General features: G+C 38.2%; 1 long non-coding RNA gene across 1 annotated transcript in view; it reads left to right on the top strand.

Moving 5' to 3' along the window:
* LOC147111125 (uncharacterized) overlaps window positions 1–20,679 on the top strand; it is a 32,068-nt gene that overhangs the window by 7,144 nt on the left and 4,245 nt on the right. Inside the window, exon 2 of the long non-coding RNA XR_015080042.1 lies at window positions 17,571–17,676. This is a non-coding gene — a long non-coding RNA (uncharacterized LOC147111125). The remainder of the gene's footprint in view (window positions 1–17,570; window positions 17,677–20,679) is intronic.

A 20,679-nucleotide genomic window follows, 5' to 3' on the forward strand; every position in this document is an offset into this window, starting at 1 on the left:
GATTTTTAGAAGTATGAATGAATATTTAAAATGCATAAGTGTGTCATAAATAAAATAGTTCTTCATTTAGAATGTATTCTAAATTAATTGGTGTCAGATAAATGTTACATTTCAGAGATGGAATAAGCACAATATGCAATACATGCAGATATTTGTGGACACATTACAACTTGAGGCTGTATTAATATAGGCTACAGGTACTTCTTATAAAACAATCAGCTAGCCCTCCGCCAACATGCATACATTCTAAACTGCTCCAGAAAGAAAACTTAATGATGCCAAACGGATACTTGCCAGTTTTAAACCTTAGCTTTCCCTAAGGACATATGAACAGCTTATATTTGACTTTTTATGTGAAAGCATAATAATGTTGAATTAAATATGAATGCTTGATATAGCACTAGTGTTGATCACAGGATAATTATGGGTGAAAAAGGCCATTCAGCCTACCTTTATTCATCTATCCAAAAAGATCCTAAAGTATCCCCCCTTCATTGTAGCATCCAGTTTTTTAAACAACACCAGTACCCTATTTGGAAGTCAGTTCCACATGTTGATCACTCTATGAAGAAGAATTTCCTGTTATCAGACTTAAATTTATTTTTTACTAGTTTGAACCTACTCGTGCAAATTAATTTAAAGTAATATTACAGGTTTACTTTTTCCATTCCCTCAACTATCTTATATACTATAAGATCACCTCAGATGCCTCCTTTTCTCAGCTGAAAAATGCAATTTTTAAAAAGTTTTTCCTCATAACTCAGGCCTTAATACGAAGAAGCCGCCTCGTGGCTCTTCTCTGCACTGCCTCCAGCATGTGAATGTTTGCCTTTGAGTCGGCAACCAGAACTGAACGCAGTATTCGAGGTGCCGTTTGATCAGAGCACTATAACGTTTGAACATGACTTTATCTGACTTATATTCTACTGTTCTGGTTATGTAGTTCAAAGTTCTATCGATTTTACATACTGTAATGAATTTGGGAAGTTTTGCCATTGCAGACACACAGTGGCATGTTTATAGGGAATTAAATGTTCTGCTTTTTGTTTTAAATTGTCTTAAAAGGGCGTTTTCATAGAATTTTCAGTTTTGGGTTTTTGGGTAATAACTGAATATACAAGCTTTTACCCATATATTGTCTGTTTTTCATTTCTACAGATGGCCCAGTATAGGGAGGATTAAAGCTGTAAGGATGAGGAACTGCTAGCTGAACGTAAATTCCACCCTTGTTAAGTTTGTGAGTGTAGCTGAACTGAGAAGTGATCTTCAACTCTTGCATGGTGACTGCTAATTTTTCGGGGATGATCCTGAGATTACTGTCAGCACACTTCTGTGCTGATATGATAGAAGTTTACATTCCAAACTTTAAATTTGGCCAATGTAATTTACTTTGCTGACTTCACAACACCATCAACTTTAAAAGAGGTGAAAATGTTAACAGTAGGCTGCTGCTTATTACGATATACTGTAATGCTGCTTTCATTATATTAATTATTGGATTTATCTTTGTACAGAGTGAGATGGCGCATGTACTGCATCTTCTCTGTTAAGTTGTATCTGGGAGGAATACAAGAAATCATGTTAGTAGTTTTATAGGCAGATAGTTTGTTTTGCAGTGGAACCTATATTTTTCCACTATAATGAAGAGAAAACGCTGGTGGATATTGAAAATTGGAAGATAATTGAGTGGCCACAAATTTTGATTTTACATTTAAGGTAACAAAGGCAAACACAATAGAAATACGTAAGAAATTTAAATGATTTCTTTCTTCAGCTGTGAGTTTGATTTGTGTAAGACAGGAGGAGTTTGATGGTGGTGGGTTGTGCAGCGAGATGACATTTGGCACAAGTCTTTATGCCACAAAAGTTCTGGCAGATAATCGAGTGAATAATTGAGGCTAAAAGAGGTTCCCAAGTCGTCTTCCTGTTACTTAGGTAACTAATTCTTGTTATTTCTGCAAATATTGTAAGGGGGGGGCTGCTTTTTAAAAAAAAAAAATAATAATAATAATACCGCTAAAGAATATCCTTGCAAGAAGAAAACAAATCCAGAGCCAGGGTATGTCTTGTTACATGGCACTGAATTTAAAAATAAAAAAACCTCTGTAGTTTAGTTTGAGATATTTAAAGCTCCCAGGTAACTAGAGTTGAACAGGTGGAAAATGTCTTCTGTAACTTGTTGTCAAGGAGAGTCATAATGATGGGTTGACTTGGAGATACAGTAGTGATGAGAATTACTACTGGAGTAGGATGAACAGATGGGGGAAAAAAGTATTTCTGAGGAGGCTTTTCATACCCAACTATTAACTTATCCGGAAATCTCTCTTAACCGACAAAATTCAGGAGTAGGTTCAGGTAAGTTTTACTGTATATTAGTGGCCGTGTAACCGGGGTTCCTGGATCTGTGGCCGTGTAACCGGGGTTCCTGGATCTGTGGCTGTGTAACCGGGGTTCCTGCACCTGTGGCCGTGCAACAGGGACTCCTGGATCTGTGGCCGTGTAACCGGGACTCCTGCACAAGGGCCGTGTAACCGAGGCTCCTGCACCTGTGGCCGTGTAACCGGGACTCCTGCACAAGGGCCATGTAACCGAGGCTCCTGCACCTGTGGCCGTGTACGGGGCTCTCGTACCTTGGTAAGTATACCTCTCTGTAATCCGGACTTTTTGATCAACCGGCACCACGCCGGTCCCGTTGGTGCCGGATAAAAAAGAGTTTCCTGTATTTGGTTAGTTCTTCTGCAAATACAGATGTGCAGTTTTTCTATTGTAACTTGCATACTGTATGACTGAAGTGAAAAAAGTTGAAAAATTATACAAATAGGAACAGGAGTTGTATTATGATTACTAACTACAGCTTTTGAATTGTAAATTTGTTTCTGAATCTGGTGTTAGCCTTTGGTGCTGCACTTCATTGATTGCTTTTCAAGTACTGAACAGGCATTAAGATTTTCAATACTGAAGCAATAGAAAGTTGTAACTAACCAAGTAAGAATTGCACAGCCCTACACAGTTGACAGCTTTCAGGACATTCCTGGTTCCTTTGGTTGACCAGTTTTGTTTGTTTTCAGTTTGTAATGTAACGTTGAATGTAAGTATTACTACTGATATTCAAGTACCTTTATCATTGTGTTAGTACTGTAATATTAACACTTTAGAACTAAAATCAACAGGAATTCCATATCCTGTGTACATGAGAACTATTTATCACATGATTTTATTGGGAATGTTTTTTTTTGTAAAACGTATATTCTCTTAGCCCCTGGAAAAAAATTGGCTAATACCACACCATGAAGAAAATAGTAAAGGTTTAGTATAATTTACAGCATTTGAGAAATATCCTAATAAAAATTAAATTCCTCTAGTTGTCTACTACTCTAGAAAGGCAAAGTCCTGCAGTGAAAATTAATATAGAATATATATTTTCAGTTCCTTGTTTTGTGAGTTAAAATCTTTATCAGGTGTCATGCACTATGTCACTTTATGTTGCAATATCTGTTTTAAAAACAAGTATCATTTGAAAAGGATAATTTTAACTCCACTTATGAGTAGGTTATTCTTACAAAATTGTAAAAGATGCAGAGAATTCTGAACATTTCTGAAAAGAATGACCCTTTTCTAAATAGCCCGTCAGATTGGAAATCATTTAATTTGAAAGAAAATCTTAAGCATAATTTGAGTGTCATTTTACTGTGGGAACTGCTGTGTTTTTAAGAATATATAAACAAAATTTATGTTGCTTCTCACCTTGCATTACCAGGTCTGTCATTTTGAGTCTAACAGTATGACAGCTGGTGTGATGTCCTCATGGCAAGCCTAGCACTCCACTGCTGCGCTTTTAACTTTGTGTTAAGAAAGGAACATAGAACAATAATCTCAAAACGGGACATTCACGAATTAAGAATACTTTTCACTAAAAATATTTAACATACTTACACAGCCCTACTAACCAATGAATGATTTTATTTAAAGAAAAACTTTAAGCAAAATTTTTGAACATAATATTTGTCATAAATATCAGTAATATTAAATCTGTCTGTCTATTTATCATTCAAAAGTCATGTAATATGGACTTAGAGTCAGGATCATATTTCCCTCCCATTATCTTTTATTGTATCCTCTACCTCACTATAAACATCACAGGGAATCTGGTAATAATATATTAAGGGCTAGAAATTGGGTATCACCCCGGTTGGGGTGCTAACTTTTGAAAAGTAGCGCCAGGCGCTAATGATTCTCTCCTGACCGGAAATTCAGCTTTAGCGCTCCAAGAGAGAAGTGAAGCGCTAAATCAAGCGCTAACCACTTATCCTGGGGCGCTAAAGTTCGGGGGCAGTAGCGGCAGAGCTCTGAACAATTTGGAGCGCATTGCTAACGACATCAGAGACTGCTTCCCTCGCTTAAAGGGAAGGGCCAGTGATGCTTCACAACCCACTTGTTGGCAGGTCTGCATTGCAAGGCGACCTACGCGACTGCCATTACAGCCCCAAACACTCTACAAAGTGGAGGACTTGGACATCTTGTAGCAATGAATTGACCAAAAACTTTCAACAGGAACCAGACTGGTGGGAATATTAACGGTTGGCCTACCTGACAACCCTTCCCTTTAAACAGCGCTCCCTAAGTGGCCAGCCGAGTTGACGACGACTCCTCTTCCTGCCGTTGTTCACGGCCGGCGATACAGCAGGGGGCGGAAGCCAATTTCACATCCGGGGCGGTAACAGGGAGCTGCGCACTTGATGATGTCATAATCTGCGAGACACTCGAGGCCCAGGCGGTAAGAGGCAGCGCCAGCGCTAAACTGGAAATCAATTTTGCGGGCGTCGCTGCATTGGCCGCACCTGGTCGCTAGCCCCTTCGCGTCCTGTTAGCGACCCCTCAGGCACTTACCAACCGAATTTCTCCCCCTAAAAGTCTTGGGTGTACTACACAATTCTTGTGTCACCGCTTACTTCTCTGTCAAATTTTGTTGATAGCAATACTTTATTATTGTTATAAACCAGCGATTCCTTCGACTCATCATGATCAATACTATGGCAGGATCTGCTATTTACATATTAAAAACCTTGCATCTGTGTGCACTTCCTATTTAACAATTTCTGCGTGTTTTTTATGTCAGTCGCACTTCCATCACGTTATTTCTGTCAAGCTTTTCTGTCACGTTTTCTGTTGTTTTTACTTACCTCTGATCAAGTCCTCTACACTTTGTCTCCAGGGTGGTCTGTTGCCTGTTTATCTTTGAGACCTTGCTCATCATCTCCAGTCTAGGTGGACACTGTGGTAACCAGCTTCTGGCTTCAGGTGCATTTTTAATGTTTTTATTTTTAGATAATTATTTCTGAAATACTTGTTTTGCTACCACTGGGGGCCTCTGTGGTTACCCTTGTACCTCTCCTGGTGGTTTCCCACTCCCAGTTATTTCTAGCCCATTCTTGTGCCTAGCCCCCCTCTGCTTTCACAGGTTCTTGCCATTCCAAGTTATTCCGGGCCACATCCACCTTCCCCACAGTTGGCCTATCAGCCATGGTGATTTAGAGCCAGGAAATTGGTGAAGAGGATGGAATGGAGTTAGGGGAAAGTGGAGAGGGTGAGGTGAGTGGGGGGTGGGTGGGTGGGGGGGGGGGGGAAGAGGATAATTGTGGGTGTAGGGCAGGGTAGGAGATGGCACAGTGGGGAAGGGGAGGTGAATGGGAGTTGGACCCAGGCAGGATGAAGGCTGATGCCCTCTGTTTTTCTCCATTTCCCTGTTGCCCAAAAAACGGCCATAACTCCCTCTCCTGGTGTGATTTCCTTGCATGCCTCCATCTCCCCTCTGGCCTCATACTACTGCTGACAGCATACAAGACTCGCCCTTCTCCCCAGTAAGCTGTCCATCCATCTACTGGGCAACACCATGGGAGATTCACTAAGGAGGAAAGCACTTGCATTGATATAGTGCCTTTCATGATCCCAGGATCTCCAAAAGCTCTTCACTGCAAAATAATTACTTTTGATGCCATTGGTGCAATGTAAGGAAACGCAGCAGCTAGTTTGCACTAGCAGGATCCCAGAAACAGCAATGAGATAAATGGCCAGATAATCTATTTTTAGTGGTGGTGTTTGATGGATAGATGTTAGCACAGACACTGGGAGAACTCCCCTGCTCTAATTCGAATTGTGCCATGGGATCATTTACATCCATCTGAACAGGCAGATGTGGCCTTGGTGTAACAGCTCTTCTGAAAGATGGCACCACTGACAGTGAAGCATTTCCTCAATAATGGACTGAAGTGTCAGCCTAGATTACGTCCGTAAGTCCCTAGAGTGGGGCTTGAACCCACAACCTTCTGGCCAATGTTCCCCGTAAGCTGCCTGTTTCTCGTACTGCGCGGTCCCTTTAAATTTCTGCACATGCACGGCACTTACAATGGAAAAGCCGGTGCGTGGCCTGTGCGGGACCTTTCCCATTACTGCACGGCCGCACAGCTTAAAGGGAACATTGCTTTTGTTTCAGGTGAGAAGGTGCCATATGCAAAATTTTAATTTGATCAGTCTGTAATAATAGATATATTCCTATTCCTATATTTTTACGTTTTATATACCTTTTTATCTTTTTTAAAGCTCAGGATATATAGCAAGATGATACACAATATATACTGTACCAGGTTCAAGGTAGGTAACTGGTATTTAGGGGTGGGGTGGGGAGTTCAGAGCTATAGCTATACTGATGGGGCAGTCCTGGACTTTTGTAGCACTGGGTGTCCCAGAGTTTGGTAGCACTGCGTTTGACTGGTGGTTCTGCAGCTTGGCTGCACTGGAGAGGAACCTGGAATTTGGCCGAAATGGGGAATGGAATGTGGGATTTAGCTCATTGGTGCATTCCTGCAGTTGACTGAGGGAGTGGACGTCTGACGGCATTGAGTGGAGATTATTGGTTTAGCCGCACCAATTTGCAACCTCTGCAAACATTGAATTAAATGATTTGTGATTGGTTTCTGGAAACAAGTAATTACATGTTTTCATTAGATAAATTAATACCACAGCTGCATAAATAATTATATAGATTCTGTTCATTGTGCCTCTTTGGATCAGTAATCAAATACCTGGCTACTTTGATCAGATTTATTTTTACTTTCAGTCAGCTAAACTCTTCAGTTTTGCATTTCTTGGAGCTGTCAGACTGGGAAATTATTGAATGACATTTATTGACGTACATAAATAGAGATCACATGCTTCAACCAAATGAGTGATTGACACTTGGAATGAATGACACTTGGAAAGCCTGAATATTGTTTCGCTGACTGTTACTTGTCAGTTCAGTTTGGTATTCGGTGACTAGCAGCAAAACACCTGTAATAATATCAGAGGAAGCTGCACTTTGGCTCCCACTTTAACAGCGACACTGAGTTTGTAAATAGTTTTAGTTTGACGTTGAGCTGTGCAATATTAATAACAAGTGAATTAGCAGTCTTTGAAACTCGTTACTACTTCAACAAAACTGTTAATCCATTTATTTTATACAAGTTAATGCCTTTGTTAAAATAGCAGATGAGGGATTTCATATTCAAAGACATTACTGTTGCACAGTGTGGTTTCAACCCTCTTGATTTTTTTTTAACATGAGAAATAAATATAATGGCTAGAGTCACAGAATTTGATACCCAAAGTACTGGTAAAAACATAACTGACTTATTCAGTCACTACATCAGTTCCTTAAATGTATTTCTGTGAAGGTAACCAAAAATAAAAATGTATCCAGTTGCATATGAGCTTTAATACAGGTGATCACTGACTGAATTTAGAACATAACGGAAATAGATTTTAAAATAATCGAGTACAATCTATGCCACTCCTTTGCAGCTCAAAGATCTTTATTTTCTGACTTCTTCATAGTTGTGTGTTTGACTACAGAATGACTTAATAAACAAGAAAGTACAGCAATTGCTTAACAATGCAAAAATAGATTTGTACTTAACCTGAATTCTTGAAAATACATTTGTTATAGTTTAACTACCATATCTTTTTAACCTTGTTACAGTAAATTTAAATAACCTGTTCCTGATTTTAAAAAGCCAGTTTTAATTTTGGAACTTTGCTAATGTCATAACAATCATCTAATAGGATACTGTCCAACTATGTAAGAGTTAATTTATTGTAGTTATGAATTTATATAATTATTTGCTCTAATGGCATCTCCGGTATAAGATGGTCCAAGACTAATCAACAACTAAAAGCTGTTAAAGGCAATGTTTTTTTTTCCTTTAAGAATCTCTAAATTTCTGTTGCACCTTGCCTCGAGTCATATTACTAGCATGACAATGGAAAAGCAATTGATAAAACAGTCAGACTATCTTTTAACTCCAAGGTTTTAACCAATTTTGACATTCTCAATACATTTTGATGATGCACAGAGGTAGATGACTCTCTCATGTGCTAAAATGTGCCATTGTTTACACTGATGTTTATTAGATATTGGCCCAGAAACTCGGGTCGGGGGCTTCCCGCGGGTGCAAGCCCCCGACCTGCACTTACCTACCGCGCCGGCCGTTGAGCTGTGGGCCCGCGTGGGATTCCGATCCTGGGCCTGCTCCAACTGCCGGCGCGCAGTGCTTGCGTACCCCAGGGGCGCAGTTAATTCGATTCGTCCCCTGGGATCACGTGGGCCATGGAGAGCCAATGGTAGCAGGGAATGCTTCATTCATAAATTTGACAGGAAGACCTGTCAAATCTATAAATACTATAAGCCCCAAAACATCACTAAATCTTCAAATAAATTTTTTAAAAATCACATTTTAAAAATAAACTATAAATTACATGAAATAACTATTTTAAACAATTTAAATTTTTGAAAAAATTAATTACTTTTTCTAACGGGGCTAAAAATAAACTTACCTTTCTTTAGAGTATTTAAAAATAATAAACCTGTGGAAAAAATGTTTTAATTTTAATTAATTCACCACTTACCTTGTAAAAAGCAGGCTTTGCGACTGCTTTTTACATGTGTAACTGCTGGAGACTTACCCTCCCGGAAAACTTGCAAAAAAAAACGTAAGTTCGATGCGCACGCGCTGCCTCTCCTGCGCACGCGTTCTACCTCTCAACCTCTTCTTTCAGGGGAACGGAAGTGCCGGTTTCCCGCGCATGCGCAGTGCATGCACAAAACCAGTACTTCCATTGGGCTTATGGGTGAGTACCCCGTGCGTACTCACCCGTGGAGACCCGACTTTCTGGGCCATTAACATGGTTGCATTTCAAAAGGTTAACAAAACCAAGACTTTTTAACTTAAAAGCTGCAGCCATCAAGATGGAAATATTTTGTAAAATGTTTTAAAATTGGAGATGTTTGAGCATTAATGGTTCCAACCTTTGCATTTTGATATGTAAATGTTCTTATGTTTTTGAAATTTGGAATAGTACAGATATATTTTGGAATTTAGATGTGTGAAACTTGAATTCTAAAAATGTAACCGCAATAAAATGAGTTATAGTTATTTGAAATATAATCTTAGAGAAACATATTTCAGACACAGTTGAAAATACATCATTTTAGATCAAGTATTGCTCTGTAATAGGGAAAATTGACGGTGTCAACAAGATATTTTGCAGTGCCTGTTACTTTCTTTCAGTGCCTTTCTGTTGAATTATGCCTAAACATTTTGAGGAACCAGCATGCAATTAATATCAAAAATCCCAGAAAATGTGGAGGACGGCTCTATTATTTTCAGAACAAACCAAGATTAGAAATTTCACATGGCAGCCAACTCCATAATGCAGCATGCATATGAAATTGAATTAGAAAATAGATAATGTGTGGATATTTAAACTGACATTTAAAAGGATGATGCCCTCAGTACAAAAATATCAGAAATACATACCAATTTATGTAACTTAATGCAGAAACTCTGATGCAAATAAAATATTCTGTGAGTCAAACTTGGCTAATTTTGAAGGGGTGCTGTAATAATTTGACGAGCTCCTTAAACAAAATTCAGAAGTCTTAAAAATAAGCAGATATTGTAACCTAATGGTAAGTAATGTCATGACAAGTATCATGCAGCCCAAATTCCAACTATCCAAGCAGGACAAGCCACAAACATCACACTACATTGTACTTATAAATGGGAATAATGAAACAGGTTGGGAATATTTAATAGAAATGGGCTCATAATCTGATAAAATAGATGCTAAATTCTGAGACATTTTAAAACCAAAAGTTTTACTGTAAATAGTTCGATGTGGAAAATGTAATGCTGCCTTTATTGGAGAAACAAATACATTGCTACAAGACAATACGTCCTAGCATTAATGCCTGGTTGAAAGTAAAAGAATTCCAAATTGGCAGCATACCCAAAGGAAATGAAGCATATGGCCAATTTTGAAGTGTCAGCCGTGGCTTAGTGGGTAGCACTCTCGCCTCTGAGTTAGAAGATTCTGTGTTCAAGTCCAACTCCAGAGACTTGAGCACACAATCTAGGCTGACACTCCAGTGCTGCACTGTCAGGTGCCGTCCTTCGGATGAGATGGTAAACCGAGGTCCTGTCTGCCCTCTCAGGTGGACATAAAAGATTCCATGGCACTATTCAGAAGAAGTGCAGAGGACTTAACCTCAGTGACCCGGCCAATATTTATCCCTCTACAGATTATCTGGTCATTATCACATTGCTGTTTGTTGGACAAATTGGCTGTGCGTTTCCTACATTATAACAGTGACTACACCCCAAAAGTACTTCATTGGCTGTAAAGGGCTGAGGTAACGTGCACTATATAACTGCAAGTTCTTTCTTTAAGGTAGTAAAAGCAATTTATAGAATACAAATGGAAACGAGCAAAAGGCTTTGGTACCATTCTCAATCCCATTACACAAAATAACAGCATTAATACCTGGTTGAAAGTAAAAGAATTCCAAATTGGCAGCATACCCAAAGGAAATGAAGCATAGGGCCAATTTTAAAGGTCATCGACCTGAAACATTAACTCTGTTTCTCTCTCCACAGATGCTGCCTGACCTGCTGAGTATTTCCAGCATTTTCCATTTTTATTAACATAAAATAACTTGCTGTACCACCTGAGTGAATATTAGCTGTGGTCCCCCGTGGTTCCACAGCCTCTTTTTTAAAATCTTAACCAAATTCATACACAAGTGCAACAAATATATAAGTAAAAGATTTGTCACTTTCTGAAAACAACAAAGGGGAAGGCAAACAGTGACGTATCCAGAAGAAACTTGCACCTAATTCTTCAACAGGATGTTGTGAATTGTGATGCCCAACTATGTGAGGCAGGTTTGGTTACCTGTCCAGCACTTTCATATGTTTGTATGATGGGAGAGAATGATTACTCACAGTGGAAGAACTGTAAATCCACCCTGCTGCTATCTATTACTGCAATCCTGACCTCAGCCTTGTAATGAGTGGAAATGTATTGCTCTAATTACTCTTTGACTCCTTGGCCTCTCTTGCTCTAATACATTCTGTTAACTTGTTGGAGGTACTGCTTCCATTTTGTTAGTTTCTTTGCATCATACCATGGTACTGTATGATTCTAATCACACCAGCAGTTGTATTGGGTTTGATTTATTATACCAGCTGGCTGTGTAGACTATTACTGTGCAGTTTCCAAACCATACACCAGAATTGGACATTTTAAATGTAGACTTACATTTCTAAAATGCTAGAAACTAAATTTCATTTTTTATGTGCAAATTTGGGGGTGAAAAAATAATTTGGCTGGATACCCTCTCTTGACAGGATCTCGGTTGCTCTCGTTCTCGTTCTGCCCCCAACGGGGTTTTTCCCCATGGTTTTCTCTCTTCTCCCCATGGTTTTCTCTCTTCTCCCCATGGTTTGGCTCCAGTAGGTTAGTTAATTATTTGTGGACATAAGTATAAAACTAGCAGACTGCATTATAGTCTGTTTTATTAAAAATAGCAAACGGAGGAAGATATTGGGGTAGAAATTTCTATTTGCGTACAGATTGGGCAATAATGGCACAGTGCAAGAAATCCCATTGACTTTTCTTGCATGCAGTTTGCATCTCGGATTTGGTATTAACTCAAATTGCCTAATCTGACATGGCTCTCATCTACTACCGGAGGAAGTGTTCGCACAGCTGATGGGAATTTAAAAGCTTGTAGTAGCCATTTAGGGCTGCATTCTTGTCTGCAAGCCAAGGGAAGAGGTTTACCATAAAATCATAGTATGGTTACAGCACAGAAGGAGGCCATTGAGCCCGTGCCGGCTCTCTGCAAGAGTACTTCAGCTAGTCCCACTGCCCCGCCCTTTCCCTGTAGCCCTGCAAATTCTTTTCCTTCAGGTACTTGTCCAGTTCCCTTTTAAAAGCCATGATGATTGAGTCTGCCTCCACTACCCTTTCAGGCAGTGCATTCCAGATCCTAACCACTCACTACGTAAAAAAGTTTTTTCTCGTGTCGCCTTTGGTTCTTTTGCCAATCACCTTAAATCTGTGTCCTCTGGTTCTCGACCCTTCCGCCACTGGGGACGGTTTCTCTCTATCTACTCTGCCTAGACCCCTCATGATTTTGAACACCTCTATCAAATCACCTCTCAACCTTCTCTGCTCTAAGGAGAACAACCCCAGCTTCTCTAATCTATCCACGCAACTGAAGTCCCTCATCTCTGGAATCATTTTTGTAAATCTTTTCTGCACCCTCTCTAAGGCCTTTACATCCTTCCTAAAGTACGGTGTCCAGAATTGGACATAATACTCCAGTTGAGGCCGAACCAGTGTCACTGACATATTCCTGCAGAATGGAGCAGTGTCGTCCATACACATCCAGATTTGCAGACCTGAATGAAGGATGGGTACTTTCTTTGGCACTAAAAAGGGGACTCTCCCAGTAAAGACTGGAGATAGCTGATTGAATGGTGTCAGCAACACTCGGTTGAGGAGTAAGATTATACACCTCAAGAAAGGTAACAAGATAAGGCTACTTGACGGTTTCTTGTACCGAGTAGCTGCCACAAAGTGTCTCCTTAACTCCTGTTACTCTTTTACTGCTGCCCCATCAAATCATTCATGCAGCCTTACTGCCTTTTGATTGCTTGTCATGCATAGTCATACTCTGCTTGTGCACAAATACAAGCTGCAACATATAATTGAAATGTCACATGGAAGTCTTGGGGGCTTTATCCAGCAAAAATGTTCTAATACAACCTAACCGTGTGATGCTTGTTCATTTACTGACATATAGGATCGGTACTTGTATCACTGTGAGGTAGTTTCATAATGGTGAACCCAGTAGTGGAGAGAGAGCTACATCCTTGTGATTCCAATTTTCCGCTCCGAGCCTCTTGCTGCTGAGGCACTGATCCAGGAGCAAAACTTCACAAAATTGCCCTCTGTATGTCCTCTTCCAATCTGAACATCTCAAGACTACTTTTAGATTCAGAAGAGGGATATTGAAAGTTAGAGTGGGATTAGACTAGGTGGCCCGTGGAGAAATACATTACCACAGATTTGAGGGGCCGAATAGCCTGTTTCTGTACTGCAACATTTTATATGATCACTACAGATATCGGGAATAATTAATGGGGAGCTATAGTATATGACTTTTTTTGAACTGGCCATTTGTAAAAAAAAAAACCCACCTAGGTTCATATAGATTATATTTGTAAAATGTAATTTTTAAATTATTTTCATATGTTTTATTTTAATATATGCAGAGTGAGCTGTTATGTAATATTCTCCATTTGATAATGTGAGTAGTCTAATATTTTTCTCTCCAGGGGGAAGTGCCCGGTATCTTAAAGATTCTCAATATGGATAGTCGGTGTTTAATTCATATTCTGCAGTACTGAGTAGAACTCCTGGGACTTTTTATCTTTGTGACTTAGTTACATGTAGAACATTTCAAATCCATGTTCAAATAGGTTTCTAGCTAATAGTTGAAAATAAAACCCTGTATTTTAGTACTTGATTGTTGTATGTCAGACCATAAGTGCTAATATAGTGCATTCAGGCTTGCAATTACAGGGAAAATACAACCTTTCGAAAATAATTCCACACTTCAGAGCCTACCAAGTATGGAATTATCTCCAAGTCTGAAAGACACAGATAAGAGCGTTCAGCCAGTTTCTTCACCTTTAGGTACAAGAAGTACACAAATCCGTATATAGAAAGTGGGAATACGGAGTTAAGTCATGCACTATGTTTTATTTTAATTTCCATGAGGTTAGACTCACCAGTAGAAATGAAAAATGCATTGCTTAAATTTCCATCAATGTTCTCTATGGATTATTTGTGTATTTTGTTTATAACAGTTTCTGAAACGAGTAAAGTAGCAAATATTGCAGCATTTTCTTGATACTGTAATTTTCAGAACACAATTTGTATTTCATGGTTTGGAAAGCAAAGTCATCAATTTTCAAGATTTGATGTTTCCATATTAATTTGCAATATACAGTGAACTGTCACTTTTAAAGCTTTTAGCAATTTTGCAAATGATTTTATATTAAACTCCTCCCACCTTGCACACTCCGTAAACTTGAGCTCATCCAAAACTCTGCTGCCCGTCTCCTAACTCGCACCATGTCCTGTTCACCCATCACCCCAGTGCTCACTGACCTGCATTGACTCCCAGTCCACCAACGCCTCGATTAAAAACATTCTCTCCTTGTTTTCAAGTCCCTCCCTACCTTCATAACCTCCTCCAGCTCTACAACCCTCAGATCTCTGCGCTCCTCCAATTCTGGCCTCTTGCGCATCCCGATTTTCATCATTCCACCATTGGCGGCCTTGCCTTCAGCTGCCTAGGCCCTAAGCTCTGGAGTTCCCTCCCTAAATCTCTGCCTCGTTACCTCTCTCTCCTTTTAAGACGCTCCTTAAAACCCACCTCTTTGACCAAGCGTTTGGTCATCTGTCCATATATCTCCTTAATGTGGCTCCGTCTCAAATTTTGTTTGATAACTCTCCTGTGAAGCGCTTTGGGACATTTTACTACGTTAAAGGTGCTATATAAATGTTGTTGTATATTGTTTAATTTGGGTATGTTTGCAAGTTAATGTGTTTTGGACATTGACAAGTTAACAGGTTTTTTTGATTAAAATACATCATTATTTCCTTGGAGTACTTGGGATTTGATTGATAGCAATGTTTCCTTATGAGTGTGTGCCCCCCCCTGCTTTGTGTCCGAGAGTGTCAGTTTACATTATGTCGGTGTTGAAATGTAGCAAGATTATCTACAGCTGTTGATTTATGTTTGAAGGCTTAAATTTTGCTGAGTATATGATTACCAGATAAGTAAAATCCTATTTCTCTGTTGAGAATTTAGTTGATTGGAACACTTTAAAATCTGCTTTTTGTCAATGTGTATCCCTTAAATTGCATTTTGCCATGAAAAAGTATGATTTCCATAAAAGCTCAAAAAATAAGTAAATAATTACCAGCTGTTGAAACTCTTAAAGCATGTTGAGAGAAATTGAAATTAACCATAACATTTGTCATCTGTATTTCAGAACCATTTCTTGAAATTTCAGTTTTGAAAAAGTTGATGTAGATTTGCATGAATTTCCTCATTAAGCTAAAATCATTTTTGTGTTGATGCAGCCAGTGTATTTAAAAAGTAAGGGAACTGCGTACCTGCTTGTTTGCAGTACGAGATATGCCTGATAGAACAAAATTAGAAACAATAAACTGAACATCAGCATTAAGCCTCCCAATTTTTAAGTGGTATGGGGAAATGGCGAGATGCTACAATGACAAAATTGAGCCAGTTATAATTCTCTTAGCTTTGAGCATAGACTTATGCAGTGATGCTATTAATATGTGAACACGCTACTCTTTTCTTTGTTTGGCTGGCTTCTAAATTTTGCATGTCCTTGAGTTTTTTTTTGGTCTCCATCCTGTGTAGCTATCCAAAGATTTGGCATTTTAGCTTCAGTTCAGAATTCTCTGAAATGCAAGGAAACTAAAGGTAACCATGATGCCATGACTTGGAAATAGTAGGCTCACTACTTTGTCCTTGCTATAAAAGAGGTTCTGTGACTATTCGCCAAAGAATAAGCTGGCATGAATTGTTGATAAAGAAAATTTAGTGTTTTGCTATTGACTACTTGCCCAATTTATAGTGCTACTGGTCTCCAATTTAAATGACCAAACAACAGCATGGGTTTATTCTTTATAGCTAATATCACGCTATTGGGCAGGGATTCACACTGTTAAAAACAGCAGTGAGCTGCATAAATAGGATTCTGAACTTTTTTAGTTTTTGCGTCATGGGCCCAAGATTTATTTATGCACAAAGCAACAACTAACGGCTGCTTTTTAGACATAAAACCATTTACTTAAAAGAATTTTTGTAAGTCAAAAAATTATTATAGCTGATCCATACCCTGTATGATGATTTGTGAGAGAACAAATTCATAGATTTATATTTGTCTCACTTTTGAAAGTGAGTCAGATGCTAAGAATGTGATCTCAGTGACCACATTAGTTCAGCAATTATAGTAAGCTGATAATTTAATATGTGTCTTGCTGACACAATCATTGTAATAGCGTGGCTAATAGCATTGTTTACTCTGCTAATAATCTTTGTTCATAACTTTGGCATAAATTGTCAATTTCTTTGTAGTAATCAAAATGCAAAAATATTATTTCTAATGTCAGTTACCATTGTGATATGTAAACTGTTCACATCAAAATTGTCATACCCTAATTGAGAGATGGTCTAAATGTAGTTGGAATAAGTGCGCTGTTGCAAACAAAACCAGTGCAGATTTTTGAAAGTACTGCTGCATGGTTTATCCTGCAACTGACGTAGCTAGAGTCAGTGAAGTGGGCATGCATCGGCATACTTTCTGAAGCAGGCACTGTCTTGGTTACCTTGGATTTGCTTTCCTGTATGACTGATCTTTTTCACTGAGGCAGTATTAAGGCAAGTGAAGTAATTTTCTACACAAAAATGGATTGTAATGGCGTACCAATTTGATTTTCTTTTCTCATCCCGAGTTCCTGTAAAATGCTAAGCCGAGGAAGGCCCTGTGCCAGTTTCTTGCAACGGTTCACGTTTTTGTGTTGCTGCCAGTATATTCCTAATTTGTATCCATTTGGGTGCTGCTCGTGCCAAGTACTTGCTCCCATCTGTGCTCAACACTAAAACAAATTCTTTGGAGTAGATTACAGACAGAGGGGTGCAAGGGGTGCATATGAGCAAGTCTGGGATTTATGCCAAGCTGCGACCAAACATTAAATAGACGATTAAATAAAATTCATTGTTCGTATGTCAGCATGAAAGAATATATCCGTATAATAAGGCGTAGAAGGTCTGCTGATGTATTTGTTGTTTTTTTGTAATTTTGGAATTGTATGTGCATCCACATTGGATTGTCGAATGACATCCGCCCTTTTGAATATTAATGTAAATGAATACGAGGCTAGTTTTGTAAGGGCGTTAGCATGCATCAGAAGTGCTGCTTGTCTGTTCATCAAGGCTTGTTGTTTAAATAATTTTTTTTTGTCTGAAAAGCTCATATAAATCATCTTTGTTTAGATTTGTCAGTAGTTATGTATCTAAGGTAGCTAGATGAAAATAGACTTTTGCATTTTTAACATCTACTTTTTTCTCCCATTTTTTACAGTCAGTGTTCCACAAAAGAAGCTTACAGCTTCATTTTTTTGTTCTACAGAGTGAATGATGCCAAGGAAAGGATTCCCTGTCCCTATTTGGCTTGCGTTTGAAGTGCGGCAAGTATCTAGATTTTGGCAATAAAAAACATTTCAGCGTCATCTTACGATTTTTCCTTTTCTAATGAGTCGCTATGGTTTTTATGTTTCTGAGCCAAGGTTGTAAATAATACGTGTTTTTTACTAATATTTTTGCTTATAGATGTTATAACTTGTGTTGGTAGCTATGTTTTGAATTTCTTTAGGGGGACACCTTAACAAAGCCAGTGACACATTAGCTTGTGACAAAAAGAAAATATCTACAGTAAACCCTTTATTTTTTGAACTGAAAACAATGTTTTTTTTTGAAGAAGCGTTAAAATGAGTAACTGTCAGAAATTAAAATAATAACAAGGTAATTTGCTACTTGGATGGATGTAAAAAAAAGATGGCGAGTGAATGGTTCTGATCTGTCCAGGGACAATACTGCAATGCAGATGTGCATTTCAAAATATTCGTAGGACTATACCACCTTCTTGTGCTCAGATTTTCAGAAACTCTGCAGTTTGAGTTGTTTTAAAATATAGAAATAAACCCATTATGAATTTAGTATAGCTAGCATAAATACAGGGAAATTGAAAGCTGCACACACAAAACAAACATGGCTGTTCATCGAGATGAATGATCTGGTGCAGTTAGGCTGCCAGATTTTTAATCTAAACTGTGTTTATTTAGTGAGGAGGAACTTGTTTGCTGTGCAGAAGCTATTGTCCAGTTTTATAAATTAACACAAATTAAGGAATCTAGTATTTAGATTGTAGTTTACATAGCATGTCCTTAATATATTTTAAAGTAATTATCAACCTTTTTATGCCCATTTGTCACCTCCTTTCCCTTCAAAAATACAAACTCAAAAGTTTTTTTAAATGCCTAATAAACTGATTTTCATTACTTAGCAGGCTTAACGTGGTAGGTTCCTAATGTTAGTTAGACAATGTAAAACAAATCTTATTCGAGGAATTGTGGAAAATGTCAACCTATAAATAATGTACTATTTCTCTTATTCCATGAGAGAGAGAGGGCACCCTCTTTATGGATCTTTATTGACCATACTAGAAAAGGAGAATTCAACCTACTTCATATATTTAGGGAAGGAATCCCAGAGATTAGGGTTGAATGCATGACCACCAATGGTGGGGGCGAAAGGTGTGGGGGATGTGTAGAAAGAAGAGCTGCAGGTGTGCATTGTAAGGAAGCATGAAAAGTTAATTATAAAGTTGTAGAAATTCAGGAATATCCATATACAAGTGTTCTCATTGAACTCTAGTAATGTAGTAAGTCACTATTAGATTAGGAGTGAATTAATATTTGGAATAGTTATGAATAGCCAACGTAACTTGACCTTGGAAATGAATCATTTTAAAAAGGCCTTTTATTGACAAAACAGGATAAATTATATAAAATTATATTGAGAACATTTGGAATTTTATAATCAGCTTTCTTATCCTGTAATTTTGGTGTTCCCCACTGCTAGGTGTTGCTGCAGCATTTATTGACTCTCCACAGTATTAAAGAGTGAACTTCAATCATCTTTTCAGAATTACTTCTTCATACTGCCTAATATGTTGAAATTCACGTGAAATAGAATTGCCTACATCTCACTCTAAATGGGTGATTTAAAAGTTGTTACTACATTCCAGTGGCAGTCATTACAAAATGTGAATTATGTGATTGACTTTTAGATCAGTGATTTTAACAACAAAAAAATTCTGTTTAGATCTAATTCTGTTTAGATCTTGATGCAATAGGTCAGCTTGCTTTCAGGTCCATGTAATTATCCACTTGATAATCTAGCTCATATCCAGAACTTACCACGCAAGGGAATCATGTCCTACCACTTCTTGGCACACCAGTGCTCTGCACCGGAAAGCTACAGTTCATATTTTTTTTTGCCTCCCATTACTCCTGCTTTCCTGAAGGCATTGGCTCATGCTAAAGTATGATTCCCTGGGTGCCTGTTGCCCTCCAATGTATTCTCAAAATAGCTATTCTTTATGTGTGCGCCTAAGACAAATCCTGACTTCACCTTTCATGCACATATGCAGAATTTCAACAGAGGTTTGCTGCATAGCGATGAAGTTTTGTTTTCTCCTTTCCAAGCCTGGGGCACTAAGCTAGTTGCAGTGACCAATTGACTTGGTTGAAATCAGCTAACTCAAGAGATCAAACTTTCCTTCCTTGTTTGTAAGACTCAGTGCATCCCAGTCAGTAAATTTACCCACTGAACCTTTACAGGGAGAATTATCTTTGCACAGGAAAACAAAAGTTCTATTTTGCCCTTTCAGTTTTACTCATTCGTGTTACCTCTATTAATGAGATGTTTGCTGTATCGTGATGTTTGTTTTCTATTATGGAACAGACTGTCAATACACTACACAAGGTAAGTTTATCTGATTGTTAGTAGATTGTTACCCAGAGCTTTATGAAAAAATATGTAATTTTTAAATTGGGATTTTTACTGTACTAGCTCTTAAACTCAATGGATATTTGAAAATACACTAAAAGGTTGATTGCACAAATAGTAAATATACAATTCTGAATTAACATGCAGCAGCCTCTATATCTTGAATGGTTCCTTGAAGAGGTGCATCATATTGGAGTAAAATCCTGCTATTATCACTTCTTGGTGGGTAAGATGATAACTGGAATCACCTAACTCCTATACGAAGTGGTGGTAGTTTTCTACAAGAGCCTTTCTTTACAAAAAGACTTTATTTCTCTAATTAGGGGCTGTCTGTACTTTGAATCAGTTGTCAAGCATAAAGTATGCCAACTTTAAAAACATTTGAAGCCAAGTAAAAAGTCTACACTGTAAATGGTGATCAGTTTTACTTGTGGGTTTGCCAAATGCTGCACAATAGAACCATTGGGCTTTTATGTCTTAACATAGCATACTAACACTTCAACATAAGGGTTTCTCTAATACATCAGTTAAAATATAATGCCAGAGTTCTATACTGTTAACTATTCACTAGCTATTACAGCTAACATTTTCTCTGCTACCATTTGAAAAAACTACTTGTA

The sequence above is a fragment of the Somniosus microcephalus genome, chromosome 11, assembly GCF_052327205.1.
Source record: "Somniosus microcephalus isolate GS21.2 chromosome 11, FLI_Smic_1.0, whole genome shotgun sequence".
Classification (NCBI taxonomy): Eukaryota; Metazoa; Chordata; class Chondrichthyes; order Squaliformes; family Somniosidae; genus Somniosus; species Somniosus microcephalus.